This window comes from Triticum urartu, chromosome 3 (genome assembly GCF_003073215.2).
Source record: "Triticum urartu cultivar G1812 chromosome 3, Tu2.1, whole genome shotgun sequence".
NCBI lineage: Eukaryota > Viridiplantae > Streptophyta > Magnoliopsida > Poales > Poaceae > Triticum > Triticum urartu.
Genome location: NC_053024.1, coordinates 145,655,221 through 145,664,932, shown reverse-complemented (window position 1 = coordinate 145,664,932; position 9,712 = coordinate 145,655,221).

Genomic DNA, 9,712 nt, shown 5'->3' with positions numbered 1-9,712 from the left:
GTTTAGTCATGTTTCATTTTCGTCACACAAGAATGCTCTCATCATGCACAACCCCGATGACAAGCCAAGCAATTGTTTCATACTTTAGTAATCTCAAACCTATAAACTTTCACGCAATATATGAGCACGAGCCATGGACATAGCACTATGGGTGGAATAGAATATAATGATGGGGGGTTATGTGGAGAGTACAAAAAAGGAGAAAGTCTCACATCAACGAGGCTAATCGATGGGCTATGGAGATGCCCACCGATTGATGTTAATGCAAGGAGTAGGGATTGCCATGCAACGGATGCACTAGATCTATAAATGTATGAAAGCTTAACAAAAGAAACTAGTGGGTGTGCATCCAACTTGCTTGCTCACGAAGACCTAGGGCACTTGAGGAGGCCCATTTTTGGAACATACAAGCCAAGTTCTATAATGAAAAATTCCCACTAGTATATGAAAGTGATAACATGAGAGACTCTCTACTATGAAGATCATGGTGCTACTTTGAAGCACAAGTGTGGTAAAAGGATAGTAACATTGTCCCTTCTCTCTTTTTCTCTCATTTTTTTGGGCATTTTCTTTTTTTATGGCCTTTCTCTTTTTTGGGCCTTCTCTTTTTTTATGGCCTTCCTTTTTTATTCCTCACTTGGGACAATGCTCTAATAATGATGATCATCACACTTCTATTTATTTACAACTCAATGATTACAACTCGATACTAGAACAAAGATGACTCTATATGAATGCCTCTGGCGGTGTGCCGGGATATGCGATGAACCAAGAGTGACATGTATGAAAGAATTATGAATGGTGGCTTTGCCACAAATACTATGTCAACTACATGATCATGCTAAGCAATATGACAATGATGAATGTGTCATGATGAACGGAATGATGGAAAGTTGCATGGCAATATATCTCGGAATGGCTATGGAAATGCCATAATAGGTAGGTATGGTGGCTGTTTTGAGGAATATATAAGGAGGTTTATGTGTGAAAGAGCGTATCATATCACGGGGTTTGGATGCACCGGCGAAGTTTGCGCCAACTCTCGATGTGAGAAAGGGCAATGCACGGTACTGAAGAGGCTAGAAAGGATGGAAGGGTGAGAGTGCGTATAATCAATGGACTCAACATTAGTCATAAAGAACTCACATACTTATTGCAAAAATCTACAATTCATCAAAAACCTCGGCACTATGCGCATGCTCCTAGGGGGTAGATTGGTAGGAAAAGACCATCGCTCGTCCCCGACCGCCACTCATAAGGAAGACAATCAAATAACACCTCATGTTTCAAATTTGTTGCATAATGTTTACTATACGTGCATGCTACGGGACTTGCAAACTTCAACACAAGTATTTCTCAATTTCAAAACTACTCAACTATCATGACTTTGATATTATTACTTCCATATCTCAAAACAATCATCAAGCATCAAACTTTTCTTAGTATTCAACACACTCATACGAAAGTTTTATTATTAATCTTGCATACCAAGCATATTAGGATTTTAAGCAAATTACCATGCTAATAAGACTCTCAAAATAATCTAAGTGAATCATGAGAGATCAATATTTTCTATAAAACAAATCCACCACCGTGCTCTAAAAGATATAAGTGAAGCACTAGAGCAAAATTATAAAGTTCAAAAGATATAAGTGAAGCACATAGAGTATTCTATCAAATTATAAATCATGTATGGCTCTCTAAAAAGGTGTGTACAGCAAGGATGATTGTGGTAGACTAACAAGCAAAGACTCAAATCATAAAAGACGCTCCAAGCAAAACACATATCATGTGGTGAATAAAAATATAGCTCCAAGTAATGTTGCCGATAGAAGTAGACGAAAAAGAGGGGATGCCTTCCGGGGCATCCCCAAGCTTTGGATTTTAGGTGTCCTTAGATTGGGGTGCCATGGGCATCCCCAATCTTAGGCTCTTGCCACTCCTTGTTCCATAATCCATCAAATCTTTACCCAAAACTTGAAAACTTCACAACACAAAATTTAAAGTAGAAAATCTCACGAGCTCCGTTAGCGAAAGAAAACAAAAGACCACTTCAAGGTACTGTAATGAACTCATTCTTTATTTATATGGATGTTATACCTACTGTATTCCAACTTCTCTATGGATTATAAACTATTTTACTAGCCATAGATTAATCAAAATAAGCAAACAACACACGAAAAACAGAATCTGTCAAAAACAGAACAGTCTGTAGTAATCTGTAGCTAGTGCAAGATCTGGAACCCCAAAAATTCTAAAATAAACTTCTGGACGTGAGGAATTTATCTATTAATAATCTGCAAAAAGAATTAACTCAATATCACTTTCCAAATAAAAATGACAGCAGTTCTCGTGAGCGCTAAAGTTTCTGTTTTTTACAGCAAGTTCAACAAGACTTTCCCCAAGTCTTCCAAACGGTTCTACTTGGCACAAACACTAATTAAATACAAAAAACACAACCAAAACAGAGGCTAAATAATTTATTTATTACTAAACAGGAGCAAAAATCAACGAATAAAAATAAAATTGGTTTGCCTCCCAACAAGCGCTATCGTTTAACGCCCCTAGCTAGGCATAACAAGCAAGAATAGATCTAGGTATTGCCATCTTTGGTAGGCAATTCTTCAATGAGGCATCTATATCCCTTAGGAATTTCTTTCTTTCTAGTGATTATCAAACTCTTAGGCACAAGATCAAAAAATTTATTTGTATCAATTGGTTCCTTAATGATAGCAAAAAGATTGGGATGAATACTTATAGATTTAAGATCCGCAGCTTCCTTACTAGATGATTCACCCTTATTTTTAGGAACATACATAAGCTTGGCAATTTTAGTAGGAGGACTTGGAGTATTATTTACGGAAGAAAAAGTGGTTCCCAAGTTTGTAATGATACCCTCAAGTTTATCGATTCTAGTAGAATCTAAGTTTATTTTCTCATTAACTATGGGTTCCTTTTCCTTAATATTTATCAAAGTCATTCCTACCTTAGATCCGTATTGGGTAATTTGATTGTGGATCTTTTTATCTAGATTTTCAATTAATTCAATAGTAGCAACTTTATTTTCAATAATTTCAAATCTTTGCATAACATGCTCCAAAGTTAACATAGTTCCATTAACCAAAAGAGGTGGTGAGCCAAATAAATCTAAGATAGCATTATAAGAATCAAAAGTATGGCTACCCAAAAAATTCCCTCCGGTAATGGTATCAAGGATATATCTATACCAAGGATTAGCACCTACATAAAAATTGCGGAGAAGAACTGAAGTAGATTGCTTCCTGGTAGATCTATTTTGAGCATTGCAAATCCTATACCAAGCATCTTTTAGATTTTCTCCCTCCCTTTGTTAAATTTAGAACTTCATTCTCGGGAGACAACGGAGAAGATAAGAGACTAGCCATAACGACAAGCAAACAAACTAACATGCAAGCAGACAGGCAAAAGAGACAAATAGAGAGGGAGGATAGAGAGAGAGAGAGGGCGAATAAAACGGCAAGGGTGAAGTGGGGGAGAGGAAAACGAGAGGCAAATGGAAAATAATGTAATGCGGGAGATAGGGATTGTGATGGGTACTTGGTATGTTGACCTTTGCGCAGACTCCCCGGCAACGGCGCCAGAAATTCTTCTTGCTACCTCTTGAGCACTGCGTTGGATTTCCACAAAGAGGAGAGGATGATGCAACAAAGTAGCGTAAGTATTTCCCTCAATTTTTGAGAACCAAGGTATCAATCCAGTAGGAGGCTACGCTCGAGTCCCTCGTACCTACACAAAAACAGTAGCTCAACGCAACCTACGCGCTTAGGGGTTGTCAATCCCTTCACGGTCACTTATGAAAGTGAGATCTGATAGAGATGATAAATAATATTTTTTGGTATTTTTGGTATAGAGATGCAAAGTAAAAAGTAAAAGCAAAGTAAAAGCAAAGCAATAATAAAGTGATGGAGATTGATATGATGATAAAGAGACCCAGGGGCCATAGGTTTCACTAGTGGCTTCTCTCAAGAGCATAAGTATTCTACGGTGGGTGAACAAATTACTGTTGAGCAATTGACAGAATTGAGCATAGTTATGAGAATATATAGGTATGATCATGTATATAGGCATCACGTCCGAGACAAGTAGACCGAAACGATTCTGCATCTACTACTATTACTCCACTCATCGACCGCTATCCAGCATGCATCTAGAGTATTAAGTTAAAAACAGAGTAACGCCTTAAGCAAGATGACATTATGTAGAGGCATAGTTTCATGCAATATGATAAAAAAACCATCTTGTTATCCTCGATGGCAACGATACAATACGTGCCTTGCTGCCCCTTCTGTCACTGGGAAAGGACACCGCAAGATCGAACCCAAAGCTAAGCACCTCTCCCATGACAAGAACAACCAATCTAGTAGGCCAAACCAAACTGATAATTCGAAGAGACTTGCAAAGATAACCAATCATACATAAAAGAATTCAGAGAAGATTCAAATATTATTCATAGATAGACTGGATCATAAACCCACAATTCATCAGTCTCAACAAACACACCGCAAAAAGAATATTACATCGAATAGATCTCTACAAGAGAGGGGGAGAACATTGTATTGAGATCCAAAAAGAGAGAAGAAGCCATCTAGCTACTAACTATGGACCCGTAGGTCTGAAGTAAACTACTCACACTTCATCGGAGAGGCTTGGATGATGATGTAGAAGCCCTCCGTGATCGATGCCTCCTCGGGCGGAGCTCCGGAACAGGCCCCGAGATGGGATCTCGTGGATACAGAAAGTTGCGGCGGTGGAATTAGGTTTTTGGCTCCTATTCTGATCGTTTGGGGGTACGTGGATATATATATAGGAGGAAGAAGTACGTCGGTGGAGCTTCGAGGGGCCCACGAGGCAGGGGGCGCGCCCTCCACCCTCGTTACCGCCTCGTGGCTTTCTTGATGGAGGGTCCAAGTCTCCTGGGTCTTATCTGATAAGAAAATCACGTTCCCGAAGGTTTCATTCCGTTTGGACTCCGTTTGATATTCCTTTTCTTCGAAACCCTAAAACAGGCAAAAAATAGCAATTCTGGGTTGGGCCTCCGGTTAATAGGTTAGTCCCAAAAATAATATTAAAGTGGGAAACAAAGCCCAATATAGTCCAAAACAGTAGATAATATAGCATGGAGCAATCAAAAATTATAGATACGTTGGAGACGTATCAAGCATATGGAGATATATAGGCGGAAGAAGTACGTCAGGGGAGCCACGAGGGGCCCATGAGGGTGGAGGGCGCGCCCAGGGGGGTGGGCGCGCCCCCCCTACCTCGTGGCCTCCTCGAAGCTTCCCTTACGTGGACTCCAAGTCTTCTGGGATTCTTCTGATCCAAAAATAAGTTCCGTGAAGTTTCAGGTCAATTGGACTCCGTTTGATTTTCCTTTTCTGCGATATTCTAAAACAAGGAAAAAACAAAAACTGGCACTGGGCTCTGGGTTAATAGGTTAGTCCCAAAAATCATATAAAATAGCATATAAATGCATATAAAACATCCAAGGTTGATAATATAATAGCATGGAACAATCAAAAATTATAGATACGTTGGAGACGTATCAGCATCCCCAAGCTTAATTCCTGCTCGTCCTCGAGTAGGTAAATGATAAAAACAGAATTTTTGATGTGGAATGCTACCTAACATATTCATCATGTATTTCTCTTTATTGTAGCACTAATATTCAGATCCATAAGATTCAAGACAAAAGTTTAATATTGACATAAAAAAAATACTTCAAGCATACTAGAAAAGCAATCATGTCTTCTCAAACTAACATGGCCAAAGAAAGCTATCCCTACAAAATCATATAGTCTGGCTATGCTCCATCTTCACCACACAAAATATTTAAATCATGCACAACCCCGATGACAAGCCAAGCAATTGTTTCATACTTTTGATGTTCTCAAACTTTTTCAATCTTCACGCAATACATGAGCGTGAGGCATGGACATAGCACTATAGGTGGAATAGAATGGTGGTTGTGGAGAAGACAAAAAGGGAGAAGATAGTCTCACATCAACTAGGCGTATCAACGGGATATGGAGATGCCCATCAGTAGATATCAATGTGAGTGAGTAGGGATTGCCATGCAACGGATCCACTAGATCTATAAGAGTATGAAAGCTCAAAAAGAAACTAAGTGGGTGTGCATCCAACTTGCTTGCTCACGAAGACCTAGGGCATTTTGAGGAAGCCCATCATTGGAATATACAAGCCAAGTTCTATAATGAAAGATTCCCACTAGTATATGAAAGTGACAACATAGGAGACTCTCTATCATGAAGACCATGGTGCTACTTTGGAGCACAAGTGTGGTAAAAGGATAGTAGCATTGTCCCTTCTCTCTTTTTCTCTCATTTTTTTATTTGGGCTTTTCTCTTTTTTTATGGCCTCTTTTTTCTCCTTTTTTTATTTGGGCTTCTTTGGCCTCTTTTATTTTATATTTTTTTCGTCCGGAGTCTCATCCCGACTTGTGGGGGAATCATGGTCTCCATCATCCTTTCCTCACTGGGACAATGCTCTAATAATGATGATCATCACACTTTTATTTACTTACAACTCAAGAATTACAACTCAATACTTAGAACAAGATATGACTCTATATGAATGCCTCCGGCGGTGTACCGGGATGTGCAATGACTCATGAGTGACATGGATGAAAGAATTATGAATGGTGGCTTTGCCACAAATACGATGTCAACTACATGATCATGCAAAGCAATATGACAATGATGAAGCCTATCATAATAACGGAATAGTGGAAAGTTGCATGGCAATATATCTCGAAATGGCTATGGAAATGCCATAATAGGTAGGTATGGTGGCTGTTTTGAGGAAGGTATGTGGTGGGTTTATGATACCGGCGAAAGGTGCGCGGTATTAGAGAGGCTAGCAATGGTGGAAGGGTGAGAGTGCGTATAATCCATGGACTCAACATTAGTCATAAAGAACTCACATACTTATTGCAAAAATCTATTAGTTATCGAAACAAAGTACTACGCGCATGCTCCTAGGGGGATAGATTGGTAAGAAAAGACCATCGCTCGTCCCCGACCGCCACTCATAAGGAGGACAATCAATAAATAAATCATGCTCCGACTTCATCACATAACGGTTCACCATACGTGCATGCTACGAGAATCACAAACTTCAACACAAGTATTTCTCAAATTCACAACTACTCAACTAGCATGACTCTAATATTACCATCCTCATATCTCAAAAAAATCATCAAGTATCAAACTTCTCATAGTATTCAATACACTCTATATGAAAGTTTTTATTATATCCCTCTTGGATGCCCATCATATTAGGACTAAATTCATAACCAAAGCAAATTACCATGCTGTTCTAAATACTCTCGAAATGATATAAGTGAAGCATGAGAGTTAATCTATTTCTATAAAATAAAACCACCATCGTGCTCTAAAAATATATAGGTGAAGCACTAGAGCAACAACTCTAATATTACCATCCTCATATCTCAAAACAATCATCAAGTATCAAACTTCTCATAGTATTCAATACACTCTATATGAAAGTTTTTATTATATCCCTCTTGGATGCCCATCATATTAGGACTAAATTCATAACCAAAGCAAATTACCATGCTGTTCTAAATACTCTCAAAATGATATAAGTGAAGCATGAGAGTTAATCTATTTCTATAAAATAAAACCACCATCGTGCTCTAAAAATATATAGGTGAAGCACTAGAGCAACAACAAACTACTCCGAAAGATATAAGTGAAGATCAGTGAGTAGTGGCATAATTATGCAACCATGTGAAGACTCTCTAACATTTAAGAATTTCAGATCTTGGTATTTTATTCAAACAGCAAGCAGAACTAAATAAAATAAAATGACGCTCCAAGCAAAACACATATCATGTGGTAAATAAAAATATAGCTCCAAGTAAAGTTACCGATGAACGAAGACGAAAGAGGGGATGCCTTCTAGGGCATCCCCAAGCTTAGTCTCTTGCCACTCCTTATTCCATAGTCCATCGAATCCTTACCCAAAACTTGAAAACTTCACAACACAAAACTTAACAGAAAACTCGTAAGCTCCGTTAGTATAAGAAAATAAATCACCACTTCAAGGTACTATAATGAACTCATTATTTATTTATATTGGTGTTAAACCTACTGTATTCCAACTTATCTATGGTTTATAAACTATTTTACTAGCCATAGATTCATCAAAATAAGTAAACAACACATGAAAGAATCTGTCAAAAACAGAACAGTCTGTAGTAATCTGGCTCAAACGTATACTTCTGGAACTCATAAAATTCTCAAATAAATTGCTGGACCTGAGAAAATTATATATTAATCATCTGCAAAATGAATTAACTAAATATCACTCTCCAAATAAACATGGAAGAAATTCTCGTGAGCGCTAAAGTTTCTGTTTTTTACAGCATGATCAACAAGACTCTCCCCAAGTCTTCACAAAGGTTCTACTTGGCACAAACACTAATTAAAAGCATAAAACCACATACAAACAGAGGCTAGATGAATTATTTATTACTAAACAGGAACAAAAAGCAAGGAATAAAAATAAAGTTGGGTTGCCTCCCAACAAGCGCTATCGTTTAACGCCCCTAGCTAGGCATGATGATTTCAACGATGCTCACATAAAAGATAAGAATTGGAACATAAAGAGAGCATCATGAAGAATATGACTAACACATTTAAGTCTAACCCACTTCCTATGCATAGGGATTTTGTGAGCAAACAACTTATAGTAACAATAATCAACTAGCATAGGAAGGCAAAACAAACATAACTTTATTTAAGCACATAGAGAGGAAACTTGATATTATTGCAATTCCTACAAGCATATATTCCTCCCTCATAATAATTTTCAGTAGCATCATGAATGAATTCAACAATATAACCAGCAGCTAAAGCATTCTTTTCATGATCTACAAACATAGAAAAATTACTACTCTCCACATAAGCAAAATTCTTGTCATTCGGAATAGTGGGAGTATCATAAGAGACTCGAATACTACAAATCGTTTCCACATTAAAAGGGTAATTTTCAGAAAATGGGTAACCATAATCATGACAAGTTTTATAAATATAATCACTACTTTTTATAGCATCAGTATCATCACAATAATCATCATAAGTAGGAGGCATGCTATCATCATTATAAATTTGCATATCAAAACTTGGGAGACTAAAAATATCATCTTCATCAAACATAGCTTCCCCAAGCTTGTGGCTTTGCATATCATTAGCATCATGGATATTCAAGGAATTCATACTAACAACATTGCAATCATGCTCATCATTCAAATATTTAGTGCCAAACATTTTAATGCATTCTTCTTCTAGCACTTGAGCACAATTTTCCTTTCCATCATACTTACGAAAGATAATAAAAAGGTGAAGCGTATGAGACAAACTCAATTCCATTTTTTAGTTTTCTTTTATAAACTAAACTAGTGATAAAACAAGAAACTAAAAGACTCGATTGCAAGATCTAAAGATATACCTTCAAGCGCTAACCTCCCCGGCAACGGCGCCAGAAAAGAGCTTGATGTCTACTACACAACCTTCTTCTTGTAGACGTTGTTGGGCCTCCAAGTGCAGAGGTTTGTAGGACAGTAGCAAATTTCCCTCAAGTGGATGACCTAAGGTTTATCAATCCGTAGGAGGCGTAGGATGAAGATGGT